Consider the following 17,225-nt stretch of genomic DNA (forward strand, 5'->3'; position numbering starts at 1 on the left):
ACATTATGATTATTTAGAAAAATTATCTCCTTTTTTATGAATTGCAAGGAATTGTCATTTGCATTTTTTCTTTTTTTATCCTGTTTTTGTTTTTTTTTTCTTTTGGTTGTTGTTTTTTTTTGCTCCGAGTCCATCACAGAACTCACAAGGCTGACGTAATGTTTCATATTATTTATCATCTGAAAACATGTAACAATCTTTTCGACATGCCTGCTTTTTCATGGTGATTTATCCTAAAATTGCTTTGAAGCATTGTCTAAAATATTCTAATTCTTTAATCCCCCTAATAAAGGAAGAAAAATAGCCTGGGGGCAAGTATTTTCACTGGGTGGGGATGGTGGGTTTTTTTTGCATTTAAGGTATAGTTTGCATACATTGCATGTGTTTCATGTATAGATGCAGCAGAGCTGAGTTTGTCATTTTGCATCATTTATGATGTTGGTGGTTTAACATAGGACAGCTTGTTAATATTACCTATTTTGATAGTGTCAATGTATTCTGGAGAGCTCACACTTTATTGCTGCTATCTAATCTCCCGTATTTCAAAATTTAGCTAACATAGCAAACCATTTAACATACAGTTAGTATGTTCCTGGAGTACTGGTAGGAACTGGTGCGCTAAGAGACTCATAGGGAGAACATGCAAACTGCACAGATCTGTCACTGTGTACAAATTCGTCTCTGCTACATCTGATATATACAAAAGAACGCATGTCCATCCTTCTGATTCTGCTCCTAGTACAATACAGAATGTGGATACTTTATTCACCTAAGTGAACGAGATTGCTTTGCATGCATATCGGCGCATAATACTGTACTTTTTTCGCTCGCAAGGCATGTTTATGTGTGTGCGCAAAACCCCCCACCCTGATTTAAAAGACTATCTAGCCTAATGAGGTCCAGATGTGTTTTATTCCCCACAGTTTTGTGCATTGCGTAGCTGCGACCCTCCCATAGACTTCTATGGGAGCCTTTGCTGCGCAGTAGAGATAGAGCAAGTCCTATTTTTTTTGCGCATGCACAAAATGTGCGCACAAAAAATGTAAATGAGAACGAACCCATTGATATCACTGGGTTCTGTTCCTTAAACGGGCAAGCATGATGTTGATCAGTCCAATATCGCCCTTGTAAGTCTCCAACTTTTCTTGCAATTGTAATGCATCTTGAAATGCATCGGCACACATGCGATTTTCACACATGTTTTTAATGCACTCGAAAACCACGTTATTTCAACTAAAAATCACATTAAAAATTTGCAACTACATGCGAATGCGACACCATTTTTTTCTTTCTACCATAAAAAAGAATGGGGGATATCGCCCCCAAAATAGACCATGCATCAATTTATCTATCTCACAGCATCGAGAAAATTCACACATGTATTTTTGTGCAAATTTTGTGCGTTTTACAAAACACAAAACTTGCTCAAAAATATCAGCCGTGTGAATGCGGCCTCAACATACCTGTGGAATCAGAACAAAGTTTGCACTAATAGATGGTAACTCAGTCCCAGAAGTGACTGTATGTTGTCTGCAGTCCAGCATCAGCCCTTCATTACTCCTCGTAGTCACTGCAGAGATTCATGCGAGTCCGCTGACAAGGGAATGATGTACGGTTCAGTAATCTTTTTATCTTGCAAAGGGCAAATCTTAAATAATGTTATTTTGCCTAAATGCACCCAGCCGCTCTGCTTCCTTCTAGTGCATTGGGCTAACTACCCCCCAAACATCTGTCTCTAAATGTGCTCGCTGCGCAGAAAACTGAGAAACAGAGACAGATCATTAAGTGAGAATTAGTGGCAAAAGTGTGCGGTGTGCGAGCATTGCTATGTCATCGCATTACACTGACAGCAAATACAATTAGGCCATTACCAATTAATCAGTGCATCCCGGTAATATCTCCGCAGGTTGTCAATAGCCGTGATATTGACCCATATGTCAATCAATCAACAGCCTGTCAAGAAATGGGCCCTACCGTTACCTTCCTCTCCACAAGTCTCTGCCTCAGTTCACATTTCCACTTTTCTGTTCCATCATAGGAATAGAAAACCAAAAATGATGGCAGAGACAGATGCATCACATCACGGACCCCAACAGCGCCTGATGGATCTCATTGACTACTGTAGGCTCTGCTGGGTTTCTGTCACAGTGTCTGTCATTTTACCGGAAGAAGAAAGTATTGGGCTGTTTTTATTCTGCATTGATAATGGATTCTGAAACAGAGTTCTTATCGCATGTGAATGCAGCCTTAGAGCGGCGACACACGGATGTATTTGCACTCATATTTGCACGCGTAACATGCAGGGACTAAAGCCCATTGATTTCAATGGGTTCATTTTCACTTCCTTCTTATATAAATATAAAGGATGCGCTCTATTTTTGTGTGCTTTTGCGCATCAAGGGTCCCCATAGAAGTCTATGGGAGATGCACAAATGCACGATCATCGCATGCAGAAATGCACAATACACTGCACAAATCCATGAAAAAGCACATCTCAACCTCATTAGGCTAAATAGCCTTTTAAATCATAGCGGGAGTGTGTCACATGCGCAAAAAACCCTGCTATAAGGCTTCCTACAGACGACGAGCGCGATATCGGGCTGCAAAACTGATGTGGGGTGTTTTTCAGGCAAAAACGCCCTGCATCGCATCTGTGAAGTTCCGATCCTCTTGCACGAGTTTCACGTGCGATAGAGGATCAAAAATGATTTCTATTGATTTTAATGGGAAACCTTGCATGCAAGGCATTAAAGGTCCCATTGGAGTCAATGGGTAATGACTTCCAAGGAACACAAAACGTTAGATCATGCCCCGACTTTTTCCCCCACATCGTATCGCTCATGTATATGACTCTATTCAAAAGGGCTTCTTCACACGAGAGTATGCGTTTATGCATGCGCCTAAGCGGAACACAATTGCACAGTGAATGAGGAGCTTTTGCGTTCGTATCGATGCAATTTACTGTACTTTCTGCGAACACAAGGTAGGGTTTTTGTTTAGCCTAATGAGGTCCACATGTGTTCGTTTCTCCACAGCTTTGTGCAATATTTTGCGCATCCTGCTGTGTATTACGTGTGCATTTGTGCACCCATCATAGACTTCTATGGGGCCCTTGGTTGTGCAAATGTGTGCAAAATAGAACATATTCTTTTTTTTTTTTTTTTTACACGTGCGAGAAATCTGCACGCTAAATACAGCCAATGAGAGCAAATCCATTGATAAATATAGGGAAGGATATATCTGTAGGTACCATATAGTGGCATACAGAGTGCCTAAGACTTAGTAGTATGGAGTCACAGGAACTATTTGTCTCCACACAAAGTTTATGAAGCTCAGTGTGACATATCAAGTTTTGGATGCCAGATTTCCAGCATACAAAAGTCACAAATTATGGTGCACGCTATAATTTGCAACATTTGTCCGTTTTTGGTCAGCCTCCGCCACTTTACTTAAAGTGGTGGTGGTTAGGTAAAAAGTGGAATGTCCTAGTCCAACTTACTGTAATGTTTCTCAAAGAGTGGCATAAATAACAAAAACCAATATCAGATGCATTAAGAGTCTTGCATCTCTTAAAGGGGTTGTATAACATGTGCAAGTTACCCCCTAGCCGCAGGATAGCAGTTAACTTGCTGATCGGTGAGGCTCTCACCACTGGGAACTCCGACGATCTTGAGAATGGGGGTCCTGTGAATAACCCATCCTCCACACTGCAAGTAAACTAGCATTCCATTCACTTTCAATGGGATTGAGGAGATATCCAAGCTGGTGCCACTCAATTATTCCTGTGAGCCCCATTGAAATGAGCGGAATGCTGACTGTGCATGCTTGGCCAGCGCTCTATTCACAGTGACGCAATGACAGGACAGCAAGACGGGGGACTCCTGTTCTTGAGATCGGTGGGGTCTCGGTGATGAGACCCTAACCGAACAGCAAGTTATTCCCTATCATGTGGATAGCGAATAACTTGCAACGGTGGTACAAGCCCTTTAATATATTTTTTACACTGCACATAGATTGGGCCCTCTCCCCATCAGAGCTCACAATCTAAATCTATTAGCATGTTTTTTCAAATGTAGGAAGAAGCCTAGAAACAGGGGAAATGTAAAAATGCTATGCAGTTGTAACACTTGGTAGACTTCAAGCCAGGCCCCCAGCGCTGCAAGGCAACAATGCTAATGATTGAGCCACATTCGTCACACTTATGCCAATGCAAACTTTACTTAGAGATGCCATTCAGTAAAGGCCCATTTTGGCACAACGATTGTCACTCAAAATTCCCTCAAAGGCAATCTTTTGAGTGATAATCATTGTGTGCATTTACATGGCAAGATGATCGCTCAAAATTCGGGCAAACGGCAGACTGAGTGACAGTTTTGAGCGTTCACTTTGCATAAGCTCTTAAGTAGCTAATTAGCTACTTAAGAGCGTATTAGTGTGTAAATGAAGGCTCCCGCTGTATACAGAAGACAGCTGGAGCGCTGTCTTCTGTATACAGCCGCTGTGTTCACAGAGCGTTCAGCTGGTATACAGCTGAGCGCTCTAAGTGGGGTATGCAGAACACAGCTGAACTGCTGTCTTCTGCATACTCCTGCTGTGTTCACGGAGCGCTCAGCTGGTATACAACTTAGCACTCTGAGTGGGGTATGCAGAACACAGCTGGCTTCCTGTCTTCTGCATACTCCTGCTGTGTTCTCCGAACAGGATACCAGCTGAAACAATAGTATCAGCAGTACCTCGCTGAGAACTCAGCACGCGGTCCTGATAAGACTCATTGTTGTCTTTCAGCTAGCTAGCTGAAAGACAACGATGAGCGAATTGTTATCGAAAACTGCACGATTTGGAGCGAATTTGGAGCCATAATCGTTGTGTCTAAATGGCGCTTTAGTAAGTAAATATGCTCCAATAGGTTTCTTTGTAGTCTAATGTAAAACCAAAATCTTTTCCTTTTAAAGGGGTATTCCAGGTAGTTAAAGAGGTAGTCGAAAGATAAATTGATGGCCTATATGCAGGATAGGCCATAATAGTAAATCGGTAGAGGTCTGCCACCTGGGATACCGCAGATCATCTGTTTGCTGGACTGGTGTAATCGTTTACTGAGTTGATTTCCATAGGAAGAAGACAGTTCCATTCTTGCTGCAGTGGCCAGGCTTGGTATCAACAGTCGTTTATTAGGGACCACTGATCAGGATTTCCACCGATCATCTGATCTTCCGGCCTGCTGTCAGTACAGCCGAACTGGATGTCCAAACTGGGGCCGGAGCAAGAAATGTAATAGAAGGTTTTGCTCCCATTGAAATCAATGGGAACTGTACCTTCTATTGCACTTCCAGCTCCGATCCGAACATGGATTGAGGTTTCAATATCTGGCCCATTGCAGTGAGTGCAAAGGCTGAGATCAGGGGTACCGAGCAATGGACCTCCACTGCTCAACTATTGGTGATAACGTACCCTGAGGATAGGTCATCAATACTGAAAGGGATTAAATGCCCTAAATCCCCCTTCAAGTTTCTCCAAATCACAAACTTGCTTCTGCTACATCTGACAAACACATTGTTGCTTCCTCTTGCATACAGATCTATCACATCATACAAACCCAGCTCTGCTGTATCCACACAAGCACTTTAACATTGCACTGTTTCCTACAATTATTCATATCATTGATTTTTCTCCATCCGCAGCCTGTAAACAGGAAATTAGTTCATCATTAGGAATATTGATGCTTTTATGAAAAATATGGCGGAAAAACGTACATTTCTAATATGTGACAGAATTTCACGAAACCTGTGCTGAGAAATGAAAATAAAGAGAAAACTTTGATGTAATCTATTATTTACGATAGATGGAAATGTAGTCGTTTCTTTTTTTCTTCAGCCTATTTTAAAATGTTTAAGTGCTCGGTGTTAGAAGGAATATTTAGACGGCGGGAGCTGTATACCTCATTCATAATTGATGGCTGTGCAGAAGTGTTGTTAAACCACTCCGAGATAAATGGCCGGAGTATTGCTAAGTAGCGCTCAGCAGCATCTGCCCTGTGTCTCCAGCATTTGCACACTGAGACGGTCATGCAATTACCCAGTAACTGTAACCTGGGCTAATTAACCCTAAGGATGTTTGTTTGCGGTCTGTATACAGGATGATATTAATTGCTCACAGGAGACATCACACAATGCTCTTCTCGCTATTAGGGGTTCACTTGATCTAAATACACAGTTTGGATGCTGATTTCCCACCTAGATAATGGAATATATCAGTAGAACAATCAGGGGAATTAGAATATGGATAGCGTTAAAGGGATCGATTCAGGACAATCCCTTATTGTAAGGTGGGTTCCTTAATGATTCTGGAGTGATCAGCTGTAATCCGCTGAGAATATAGTGAGTGTTGCATTCCCCTATTCACTGAAAAAGCCAAAAATACAATACCTGAAGGTCTGCAAAGCAGACACGTTCGCCATAGGCACGATCGCCATAAGGCAGGCACAATCGCCACCGGCACAATCGCCGTAAGGCAGGCGCAATGGCCTTAAGCCCTGAAGATATGTAGTCAGCCAGACAATAATGTGTGGAGGAGCAGCTTGTTCCTGGCAGGCTAATATGCAGTCACCCACTCAACCCAGCCCAAATTGGGGAGGAGTGACTGCATATACTAATAGCCTGCACATGTGAACGATACCAAAGATGTCAGCCATAGATGGGTGGTGACCCACCATACAGGATATCAACCCTGGCTGATATGACAGCGGGTTGCCCTGTATCTCCAAGGTGGGCCACACTGGCTGACATCTTGGGCTCCCCCACCAACTAGCAAACTACATACAAAGATACTAATGCATACTAATAAAATGCGGGTGTTGGTACTGCATTTTGGCCAAAACGCATAGGCTGACGGACCACGTCGAGGTCACACCGCTTCCGTCAGTACCTACGCTAACTCACAATAATTTATTGTGAGTTAGCGTAGGTACTGACGGAAGCGGTGTGACCTCGACGCGGTCCGTCAGCCTATGCGTTTTGGCCAAAATGCAGTACCAACACCCGCATTTTATTAGTATGCATTAGTATCTTTGTATGTAGTTTGCTAGTTGGTGGGGGAGCCCAAGATGTCAGCCAGTGTGGCCCACCTTGGAGATACAGGGCAACCCGCTGTCATATCAGCCAGGGTTGATATCCTGTATGGTGGGTCACCACCCATCTATGGCTGACATCTTTGGTATCGTTCACATGTGCAGGCTATTAGTATATGCAGTCACTCCTCCCCAATTTGGGCTGGGTTGAGTGGGTGACTGCATATTAGCCTGCCAGGAACAAGCTGCTCCTCCACACATTATTGTCTGGCTGACTACATATCTTCAGGGCTTAAGGCCATTGCGCCTGCCCTACGGCGATTGTGCCGGTGGCAATTGTGCCTGCCTTATGGCGATTGTGCCTATGGCGAACGTGTCTGCTTTGCAGACCTTCAGGTATTGTATTTTTGGCTTTTTCAGTGAATATGTGTTTTTTTTTCTTTTTCCTCACCTCTGTGATTTTGTGTTGCATTCCCCTGTAGCGCCATCACAGGAGAAATGAAATATTACACAGCATCCATTTAAATCAATAGGATCTTTATTAGAGATGAGCGAACCTACTCGGCCACGCCCCTTTTTCACCCGAGCGCCGTGATTTTCGAGTACTTCCGTACTCGGGTGAAAAGATTCGGGGGGCGCCGTGGGTGAGTGGGGGGTTGCAGCGGGGAGTGGGGGGGGGAGAGGGAGAGAGAGAGGGCTCCCCCCTGTTCCCCGCTGCTACCCCCCGCTCCGCCAGGCCTCACCCCGTACCCCGGTGCCCCCCGAATCTTTTCACCCGAGTACGGAAGTACTCGAAAAACATGGTGCTCGATCGAGTAATTACTCGAAACGAGTACGTTCGCTCATCTCTAATCTTTATGCTATACTTGGGTCCTCCAGAGCAAGAGGTGCTCTTTGCAGTTGTGTTCCATTGCAAAAAAAACCATCCTGTCGTTGAAAAATGCTCCATTCAGTCATCAAGGGGTTGCCTCATTCCCGGCTGTTTTGCTACAGGCTGAGTCTCACATTTTGTATGGAATCACGGACGTAACTATAGAGGATGCAGGGGATGGGGTTGCACCCGGGCCCAGGAGCCTTAGGGGCCCATAAGACCTCTCTTCTCCATATAGGGAACCCAGTACTATGACTTTATAGTTATAGTTGGGGGATTGTTACAATCCCGGGCCCCAATGCAAAACTGTTACAAGTTTTGCATTGGGGCCCGGGAGCTTCAAGTTACGCCTCTGTATGGAATAATAACAAGCCTAACAACACACTGTATTAACACAGCAAATCAAATTTTAACACAGATTAATGGAACAGCAAATACTCTTCCGCGTCTTGCAGAATCTGAAACCAGTTTGCATACAGCGTCCATAAATGTCAAGGCTCTATTCTGATTAATATCCCACTAGTAGTCTGCTTCTTGCTATTTAAGCCTCCATGATATGACTATTCACTGCATAACCTGTACCCAAACATGGATAGGTGATGTTTTTGATGAGAATACTGCTTAAACTCCTGAAAAGGGACAAGAGTCAGGCAAGTTTGTTCCCATCAAAGAGAACAGGCCAACCTGTAGTGTAACGGTAGTGATGGGTGGTGCGGTAACGCTGCGACTTTGGACCAGACCCTTTTTCTTGGTACCAGTGGGGGAATACGTCACAGTAGTACTACAGGTGACTCAGTGACAGTGATTGGACTGGTAACTGTACTATGTTGAGCAACACTAGCACAGTATTTTAGCCTGTAAAAACCTTTATCCACCCAGTTCAGCCTATTAACCCCCCCCCCCCCCCCCCCCACACACACACACATACTTAAATGTTGATCCAGAGGAAGGCAAAAGACCCCGATGAGGTAAAAGCCAATTTTTCTCATCTAAGGGAAAAAAAATCCTTCCTGACTTCACCACATCCTCAGGCAGAGAGTTCCATAGTCTCACTGCTCTTACAGTAAAGAACCCTCTTCTTTGTTGATGTAGAAACCTTCTTTTTTCTAAACGTAGAGGGTGCCCTCTCGTGACAGTCAGTCCTGCGTATCGATAGATAATGGGAGAGATCTCTGTATATATTTATACATAGTTATTAGGTTGCCCCTCAGATGTTTTTTTCTAAATGAAAAATCTCAATTTTGATGACTTCTCTGGGTATTGTAGTCCACCCATTCCATTTATTATTTTAGTTGCCCACCTTTGTACCCGCTCAAGCTCTGATACATCCTTCTTGAGTACTGGAACCTAAAACTGTCCACAATATTCCATGTGTGGTCTGGCCAGTAACTTGTAAAGAGGAAGAACAATGTTCTTGTCATGTGCCTATAGACCTCTTTTAATGAAGCCCATGATCCTATTTGCCTTAGCAGCCGCTGCCTGACACTGGTTTCTTCAGTTAACTAAAATCCCCTTGGAAAACTTCACACCAAGATAACTATGCTTCTTGCAGGTTCAATTGCCCCATCCTCAGCTGCATACTGAACCTTGCATGGGACCACAAGTCACAGGATTGACGTGTAATCATGGGGGACAGATCTGACCTCCTACAGACCCTGTGCGGACCCTTATCAGCATGTGCAGCATCCAAGGAGGGGGCCCACAGCCGAGGAGATAGCGGGGTAGATTGAGGCCTTGTCATGTGGCTCTACCAGGACCCGACCAAGTTACTGCTGGAAAACCTAATCCAAAGTTTGCCTTATAGTCCTTTGACACTCATGATGCCAACGTTCTGTCCTCTGCGGTGAATCCAGAAGTTGGAATAAAATAGTCCACTCACAGGGATAATTTCTGAACTCGTTTACTTAAATAAACAATTAACAGTCCACAAACTTTACATCAGCCAGCAGGACATTGGTGCAAACAACATAGTGGTGTGACAGGGAGGATTCACAGGATGGCAGACAAATCCACAGTCCCAGTTATCTGTGAGGTTCTGCTCCTGGCAACTCTCCTTTCTCTCTCTCCCTACAATGGGGGACCATCTTAGGACAAAGCACAGTCTCTCCTACTCAGTAAAAGTTCTCTTTGCCACAAGATAGGTTCAACGTCTTGCCAGACTCTCTTGGACTGAATTGCAGTGATTTGGACTGACTTGCAGTAACTTAGATTGCCTTGGACTGGCTTAGACTGACTCTTTGCAAACACATATATGAAACATGGTCAAGAGACACACAACATGATACATTTCTCAGATATAACCCAGTCATTAACCCATCAGTGCTGCAGAGGTGCAATACACATCAAATTCACACACATAGAAGACACTAACAGTACAATTGCACAATCATATAAGTAGACCAGATGTATGGATAGCAGCACAACCAGTACAATTGCACAAGACAACCACATTCATATTTATGGAGGGGCCCCATTAACTCTGGGCCAGTACACATGCATACACCTGGCACTGAATGTCTCTTTTTCTTTCAAAATACCGGAGCTCTCGGCCTCTCTCATGGTCTTCTATCTCATTCTCTGTTCTCTGTAGACCTACTGTGCTATCAGACTCTCACAGGAGCATCATCTATCAAATTGCTTCCATGACTCACAACAATTCACTGCTCCACTCAACCTGCTCGCTCAGAGCAAGGGTTTTTGTAGCTCAATCTCTAGTCTTACCCCTAGAGATACCTTGCTACACGCCAAGACATGACGGGGCATATTCAACATTTGAAACTTTTTAAAGATACATTAAGCATTCCCTATATGCAGCTTCCCAAGACAGAAAAATTAAAAGCTATTAGTAGCTGGCCTGGCATGTGACAAGTAACCATGGGCTCCCTTAGCTAGTCGGTACATAGTTGTACGAGATTAGAAACAGCAACACTTGTCCTCCTTAAAAGACACACACATTGACTTGAACTTTTTCCTTTTTCTAGTAACTACTTAGCAATATTAAGTATTACTGCACAGTTTTCCTTGTCAGTCTGTAGTTGGTCATTGCTGACAGTAATTTACCCTTACCAAGATAGAGATAAAAGGTTATGGCTAAATCCAACTTGACTGAGATCAGTGGCTGACATCTGCCGGACATACAGATCCATTGTTTGTAGACGGTAGCATACTTCTGAAAATTTGCCCTAAATCACTCATCAAGTCGACTTCTGCCCCAAAATGACTTTGGATATACAGTTATAGTAGATTCAGTTTCCTAATCCTCCCCTTCCTCTGTTTTTAGCGGGTTATCTTGATTCTGAGATCAGGTGGGAAGGGGAGTCCAGACTGGTGGTGAACAGAATTGTACCATTGTCTAGCTTCCCTGCCCTAGGGCTTTAATGTGTTATGATGCACCCAAGAAGGCTTTTAGGGCATGTGTGAGTTTTGTTTTTCTTAGTCCCCTAATCATACTATAATTTTAGAGTGCCATTTTATGGTACTGAAAGTGGCTTTCTTGAATAGACTGGGAGTTGTGCCAAATTATTGTATGCACCAAATTGCAACAGTAGAACTGAATATGTCCGAAAGATGCTGGATGATTGGCTAATGCTTGGGACAAAAAATAATAATTTCTGCTGCACCACAGATAGAGCTCAGGCAGTGCGGAGAATTGTAAAAGGCTTAATAGCCTGCAGAGTAGTTGTGACCAGCGAGTTGCAAACACAGTGGGACACACCACCAAGTTTACAGGAAGCACAGCATGTCAGAGAGAGAGGCAGTAGGAGCTGTGCTGAATCTATTGTAAGTGCTGTGGAGTGTAGGTGCGATGTTCTGCAAAGAGGATAGAAGCTGCAAGTGATACTAAAAGAGGCCTTTATATTTATGGGACAACCCAAGACTGTCTGGGGAATGCATTTGGACAGCGGCATACTGTAAGTGAGAATCATAGAATGATAGAATTGGAAGGGACCTCCAGGTTTATCGGGTCCAACTCCCTGCTCAGTGCAGGATCACTAAATCATCCCAGACAGATATTTGTCCAGCCTCTGAACACTTCCATTGCAGGAGAACTCACCACCTCCGGTGGTAACCTGTTCCACTCATTGATCACCCTCACTGTCAGAAAGTTTTTTCTAATATCTAATCTGTGTCTCCTCCCTTTCAGTTTCATCGTATTGCTTCTAATCTTTCCTTGTGCAAATGAGAATAGGGCTGATCCCTCTGCACTGTGACAGCCCTTCAGATATTTGTAGACCGCTATTAAGCCTTCTCTCAGCCTTCTTCTTTGCAAGCTAAACATTCCCAGATTCTTTAACCGTTTCTCATAGGACGTGCTTTGCAGACCCCAACACCATGCTGGTAGCTTTTCTCTGAACTTGTTCCAGTTTGTCTAACTCTTTTTTTTAATTAGGGGTGCCCAGAACTGGACGTGGTATTCCAGATGAGATCTGACTAAGCAAGAGTAGAGGGGGATATATAATTACCTCACGTGATCTAGACTCTATGCTTCTTTTAATACATCCCACAACTGTGTTTGATTTTCTTGCTGCTGCATCACACTGTTTACTCATGTCCGGTCTATCATCTATTAGTATACCCAAGTCTTTTTCACATGGGCTGCTGCTTAGCCCAATTCCTCCTATTCTGTAAGTGCTTTTTTCATTTTTCTTGCCCATATGCAGGACCTTGCATTTCTCCTTGTTAAGTACCATTCTATTAGTCGCAGTGCACTGTTCAAGCGTGTCTAGTTCTTTTTGAATCCTGTCTCTCTCTTCTCTAGTGTTAGCTATCCCTCTTAGTTTTGGGCTGTCAGCAAATTTGATCAGTTCCCCTCAATTCCCTCCTCCAGATCATTTATAAAACTGTTGGACAACACTGGGCCTAGAACAGAGCCTTGTGATACCCCACTCTATACATTCTTCCACTTGGATGTGCAGCCATTTATGACCACTCTTTGAGTATGATCACTCAGCCAGTTCTGAATCCACCTAACAGTTGCCTTGTCAATCCCATATTTGGTCATTTTTTCAATAAGGATGATATGAGATATTTTGTCAAATGCTTTACTAAAGTCAAGATATACTATATCCATTTCTCTGATCCACCCAGTCAGTGATTCTTCATAGAAGGAAGTTAGATTCGTCTGGCATGACTTGTTTGTTACAAACCCATGCTGGCTCCGGTTAATTACTCCATTCTGATTCAAGCACTTGCATATATGCTGTTTAATAATTTGTTCAAAGTGAGGTCAGTCTCAAGCCTGACATTAGGTGTGCAGACCACCAGGGACGAGAGCAATAAATCCACAGGCCCGTTAGATAGTTAGTTACATGTCATATAAACTGATTGGGATTGTTACTATAATGGTCTTGGAATATAGAATAAAAGTGTATCGCTTGCAGGTACGGACAGAGATGAGTATAAAGGAATGTGAGCTTATATACTTATAGACTTCATTCTGAAGTTCACAGATGAGAATGCTTATATACCATATTGATCTTAATGGAGCATTAATTAATCCTGCCAATGTGATACTTTATTGACCTATACATTGGGACTACTTGCTACTCTGTAGTGTTATCAATCCTACTATTCTTGCTGTTATTTCATATTGTATCCCAAGTAGCCATAAACTTAGGGCTTAATAAGCCATAGTTGGTGTAATGTTACTATATGGTAAAAGTTTAATTGCTCATTTATCGACATACTGTTATTCACCTATATTTCTGTGTTCTTAACCCCTTAACGACACAGGACGTACATGTATGTCCTGTTCATTTAAAATTTGTATTGAGGGGGATCCGGAGCTTATTCTGCTCTATACAATGTTAGTGCTGGCTGTTTCTCGCAGCTGAGACCCGCCAGATGTTGAATCCCCCCATTTGGCTTTTTGGGTCCTGAACACCTGTGGTGTGGCTTGATAGACTGCCTGTCAGATCATCGTATAATGTAATACTTGTGTCATTTGATTGCAAGTTCAAGTGCCCTATGGGGACTAAAAAAATGTAAATATTTGTATAGAACAGTTTTATTAATTATTTAAAAAACTAAAAGGTATGAAAAGGTAAAAAGACCCTTTTCTTATATTTCTAATATAAAAAAAAACTGGTACCGCCACGTTCAAAAAATTTCAAAGATATCAAAGTAACGCATTATTTATCTTGCATGGCGAACGTCATCTGTAAAAAAAACAAATACACAACAACAAAATAGCACTTTTTGGTCACTCCATGTGCAAGAAAAATGTAACAATAAGCGATCACAAAGTCGTATGTACTCCAAAATGGTACAAATAAAAACCACAGGGCGTTCTGCAAAAAATTAGCCCTCACACAGCTATGTCAACAGAAAAAAAAGTTATGTCTGTCATAAGATGGCGACACAAAATAATTTTATGTTTTTCCAGAGATGTTTTATTTTTTAACAGTAGCAAGGCAAAAAAAACCGATATACATTTGGTATGATCAGAATCATACTGACCCATATAATAACGTTTTCATGTAATTTTTGCCACAGTGTGTACACCATGAAAATAAGACCCTCCCCCATAAAGATGGCAGAATTTAGTTTTTTTTTCCATTTCACATCACTTAGAAATTTTTTAAACTTTTTTCAGTACATTATATGGTACAATAAATATTACCATTGAAAAATACAGCTTGCCCCGCAAAAAAAAAAACAAGCCCTGAGACAGCTACGGCCATGGATAAGTAAAAGAGTTATGTTTTTTTTAAAGCGGAGAGGAAAATCTGAAAGCAAAAAAAAAGGGTGCATCCTTTAGGGGTTAAATAAACATTGCCTTATTTGTGTAACTCTGTCATCTGCATTGGATTTCTAGAATCTATACTGCATACCACTTGTTGCGACAGTACATTGGCGCCATAGTGATAGGTTCTCTTCTGTATAAGGCCACCTGCAGATGGCCGGGTCGCATCCGGAAGCGAGAATTCTCGCCGTGGGACCCGACCTGAGCGCCTGCAGAGAGCAGCGTGTACTCACCCGCTCCCCGCGGCCCTGGCTCTTTCATGTGCCGGCTACCGGGCAGCCGGCGCATGCGCAGACCGGAGCCGGCGGCGGGTGAGTGACATTTCTGTATGGGGCTCTGTGAGCACCGCACAGAAATAGAGCATGCCGCGGTTTATTTGCCACGCAAGATTTCGCACGGCCAAACCGCGGCTGTGTGCATTGGATTGCGTTTGTTAACGCAATCCTATGCAGGTTTCCAGCGGCGGAAATCCCGCAGGAAATCCCGCCTCGGAATTTCCGCCCGCCTGCAGGCGGCCTAACAGGTCTTAATGAATAGGAATGTAAGGATTACTGTAGCTTCCTTACATCTTGCAAAGTTTCTTTATCCAAAATACAGTGAGAGTTATTTAACTGGGCTTCTGATAATCCAGAAAGTTGGATAATCTAGCATTGAGAAAGAGTTGAAATATATTGGGGATGTGGATTAGACAAAATGCAGAAGTCTCAATGGAGATTAGGGAATTCCTCTGGGAAAAAAAACAATAAAGTTCTAGTAGGGTAGCTCATGCTAAAGAGGTTATTGCAAGATTTAAAGCTATCCCTTATCCACATGAAATGGAATAAATGCCTGATGGGTGTGGTCCAAACAAGAGAATGGGGCACTCTTGGCCCCAATATGAATGAAGCGGTGGTCGAACATGTGCACTGCCATTCCCTCTATCTCTATGGGAATGCCGAAGATAAGCCAAGTATAATGCTCAGCTATCCCTGATAATCCCATAGAGATAAAAAGAGCGGCAGCGCACAAAGTTGACCACCACTTCATTCATATGCAGGACACAAGACCACCATTCTAGCCATTCGGTAAGAGCCCCACAAACAGTTTTCCCTTATTTCATGGATAAGGAATAACATTAAATCTTGGCACAACCCCTTTAACATGCTATGTTGAAATTCCTTATCATATACCTTTCCATGTTTGTCCGATTATTCAGATGATCAAATAATCCAAAATGTATTCAGGGGTATTGATGTCGGAGTAAAATAATTTTTGTACCTTTCCTAATTTCGCCATTGTACTTTTAAAGAGCTATTCCAGGAGACAATCTATCAAATTGTCTTTATAGCAAAGTTCCAATATAAATCTTTTTTGTAATGAAGTTTCTCTACTTTACCTGCCTCCTGTCTGAAAAGTCTGTTGGATGACTTGGGTCTCACCCAGTTTCGCAGCTTCCATGGCATCATGTCCATTGGGGAGCTTCCAGTCCTGTCTATCTCTTCTGATATGCGGCTTCGTGGACAGGAAAGGTTGAATCAGCCAAGCATGAGCATGGCCAGTAATATCATCCAAACCTGCAACTACGTACATGGTTGCTATAGGAGTGAGGACAGCAGAAGTGAGGGTGTAAATATTCATAAATCGCAGTGGAAGTGGCGGGCACAGTAAGAAGCTGGTATAATTGTGAAATCTGGTAATGGCATACTTATAACAGCATTTTGGTTACCTAGAGCCCCTTATTATGACAGGCTTACCAGCTTGGTAAACCCCTTTAAATCTTTTTTGAGTTATCTATGTAGTCTGTTATAGGATACACAATGTACAACTACTTTTTCACTAAACATTCTTACAACATATAAGATAATCGTACCTAAAAAAAATTGATGGTTGATGGTGCAAAGCTCAGTACTGTAATGCTTTGTATCCAAACGACAAAGTCAAGTTTAGCTACTAATCACTGATGTTTGGAGGAGGGTGCAGGGTGGGACTGGCCCACAGGATGCAATACCACAGGATCCTCCGGTTAGCCCAGGCTCTAACACAAGAATAGGTCTTAAAGGTCCAGCAGAAGACAACCTTATTTGGAGGTGAATTTGGAGCCAATCCAGTCTTACCAGGGTCTATGTCTTATGGGATGACTCACAAATTACCTATTAGACCTTACTGATGATACATCCTGTGTATGTTGCAGGTGGTGGTATAACGACTCAGGATTCAGGATACATACGATGCAGCAGATGGAGTAACCAAAAAGTGTACAATATTTATTTGCACAGGAATAAAAATGAAGGCGATAATGGTTCTACAATTAAACTTTTACCTTCAACTGTCGCTTACTACAGCTAACTAGATCCTAGGATTAACAATACTTTGTGTACAAAATGTAATAATGGTGGAAAGACAAGGATCAGTGGTGCAGTACAAAAACCTGTCCCATTGAACAGAAATACACATCCTGTAACACACAATTTGCTTTAAAGGGTTAACACTTTATGCTTATCGATACAATATAATTGGAACCACAGAGCTCGAACTCTAGTCGATGTGGCTCTGTTGTATTATTGTCT

The 17,225-nt window shown here is 42.6% G+C and overlaps 1 protein-coding gene across 2 annotated transcripts in view; it reads left to right on the forward strand.

The window, feature by feature from the left end:
* Positions 1–17,225, forward strand: part of SYNPR (synaptoporin) — a 214,832-nt gene that overhangs the window by 102,025 nt on the left and 95,582 nt on the right. The window lies entirely within an intron of this gene.

Source organism: Eleutherodactylus coqui, chromosome 3, assembly GCF_035609145.1.
Source record: "Eleutherodactylus coqui strain aEleCoq1 chromosome 3, aEleCoq1.hap1, whole genome shotgun sequence".
Lineage (NCBI taxonomy): Eukaryota > Metazoa > Chordata > Amphibia > Anura > Eleutherodactylidae > Eleutherodactylus > Eleutherodactylus coqui.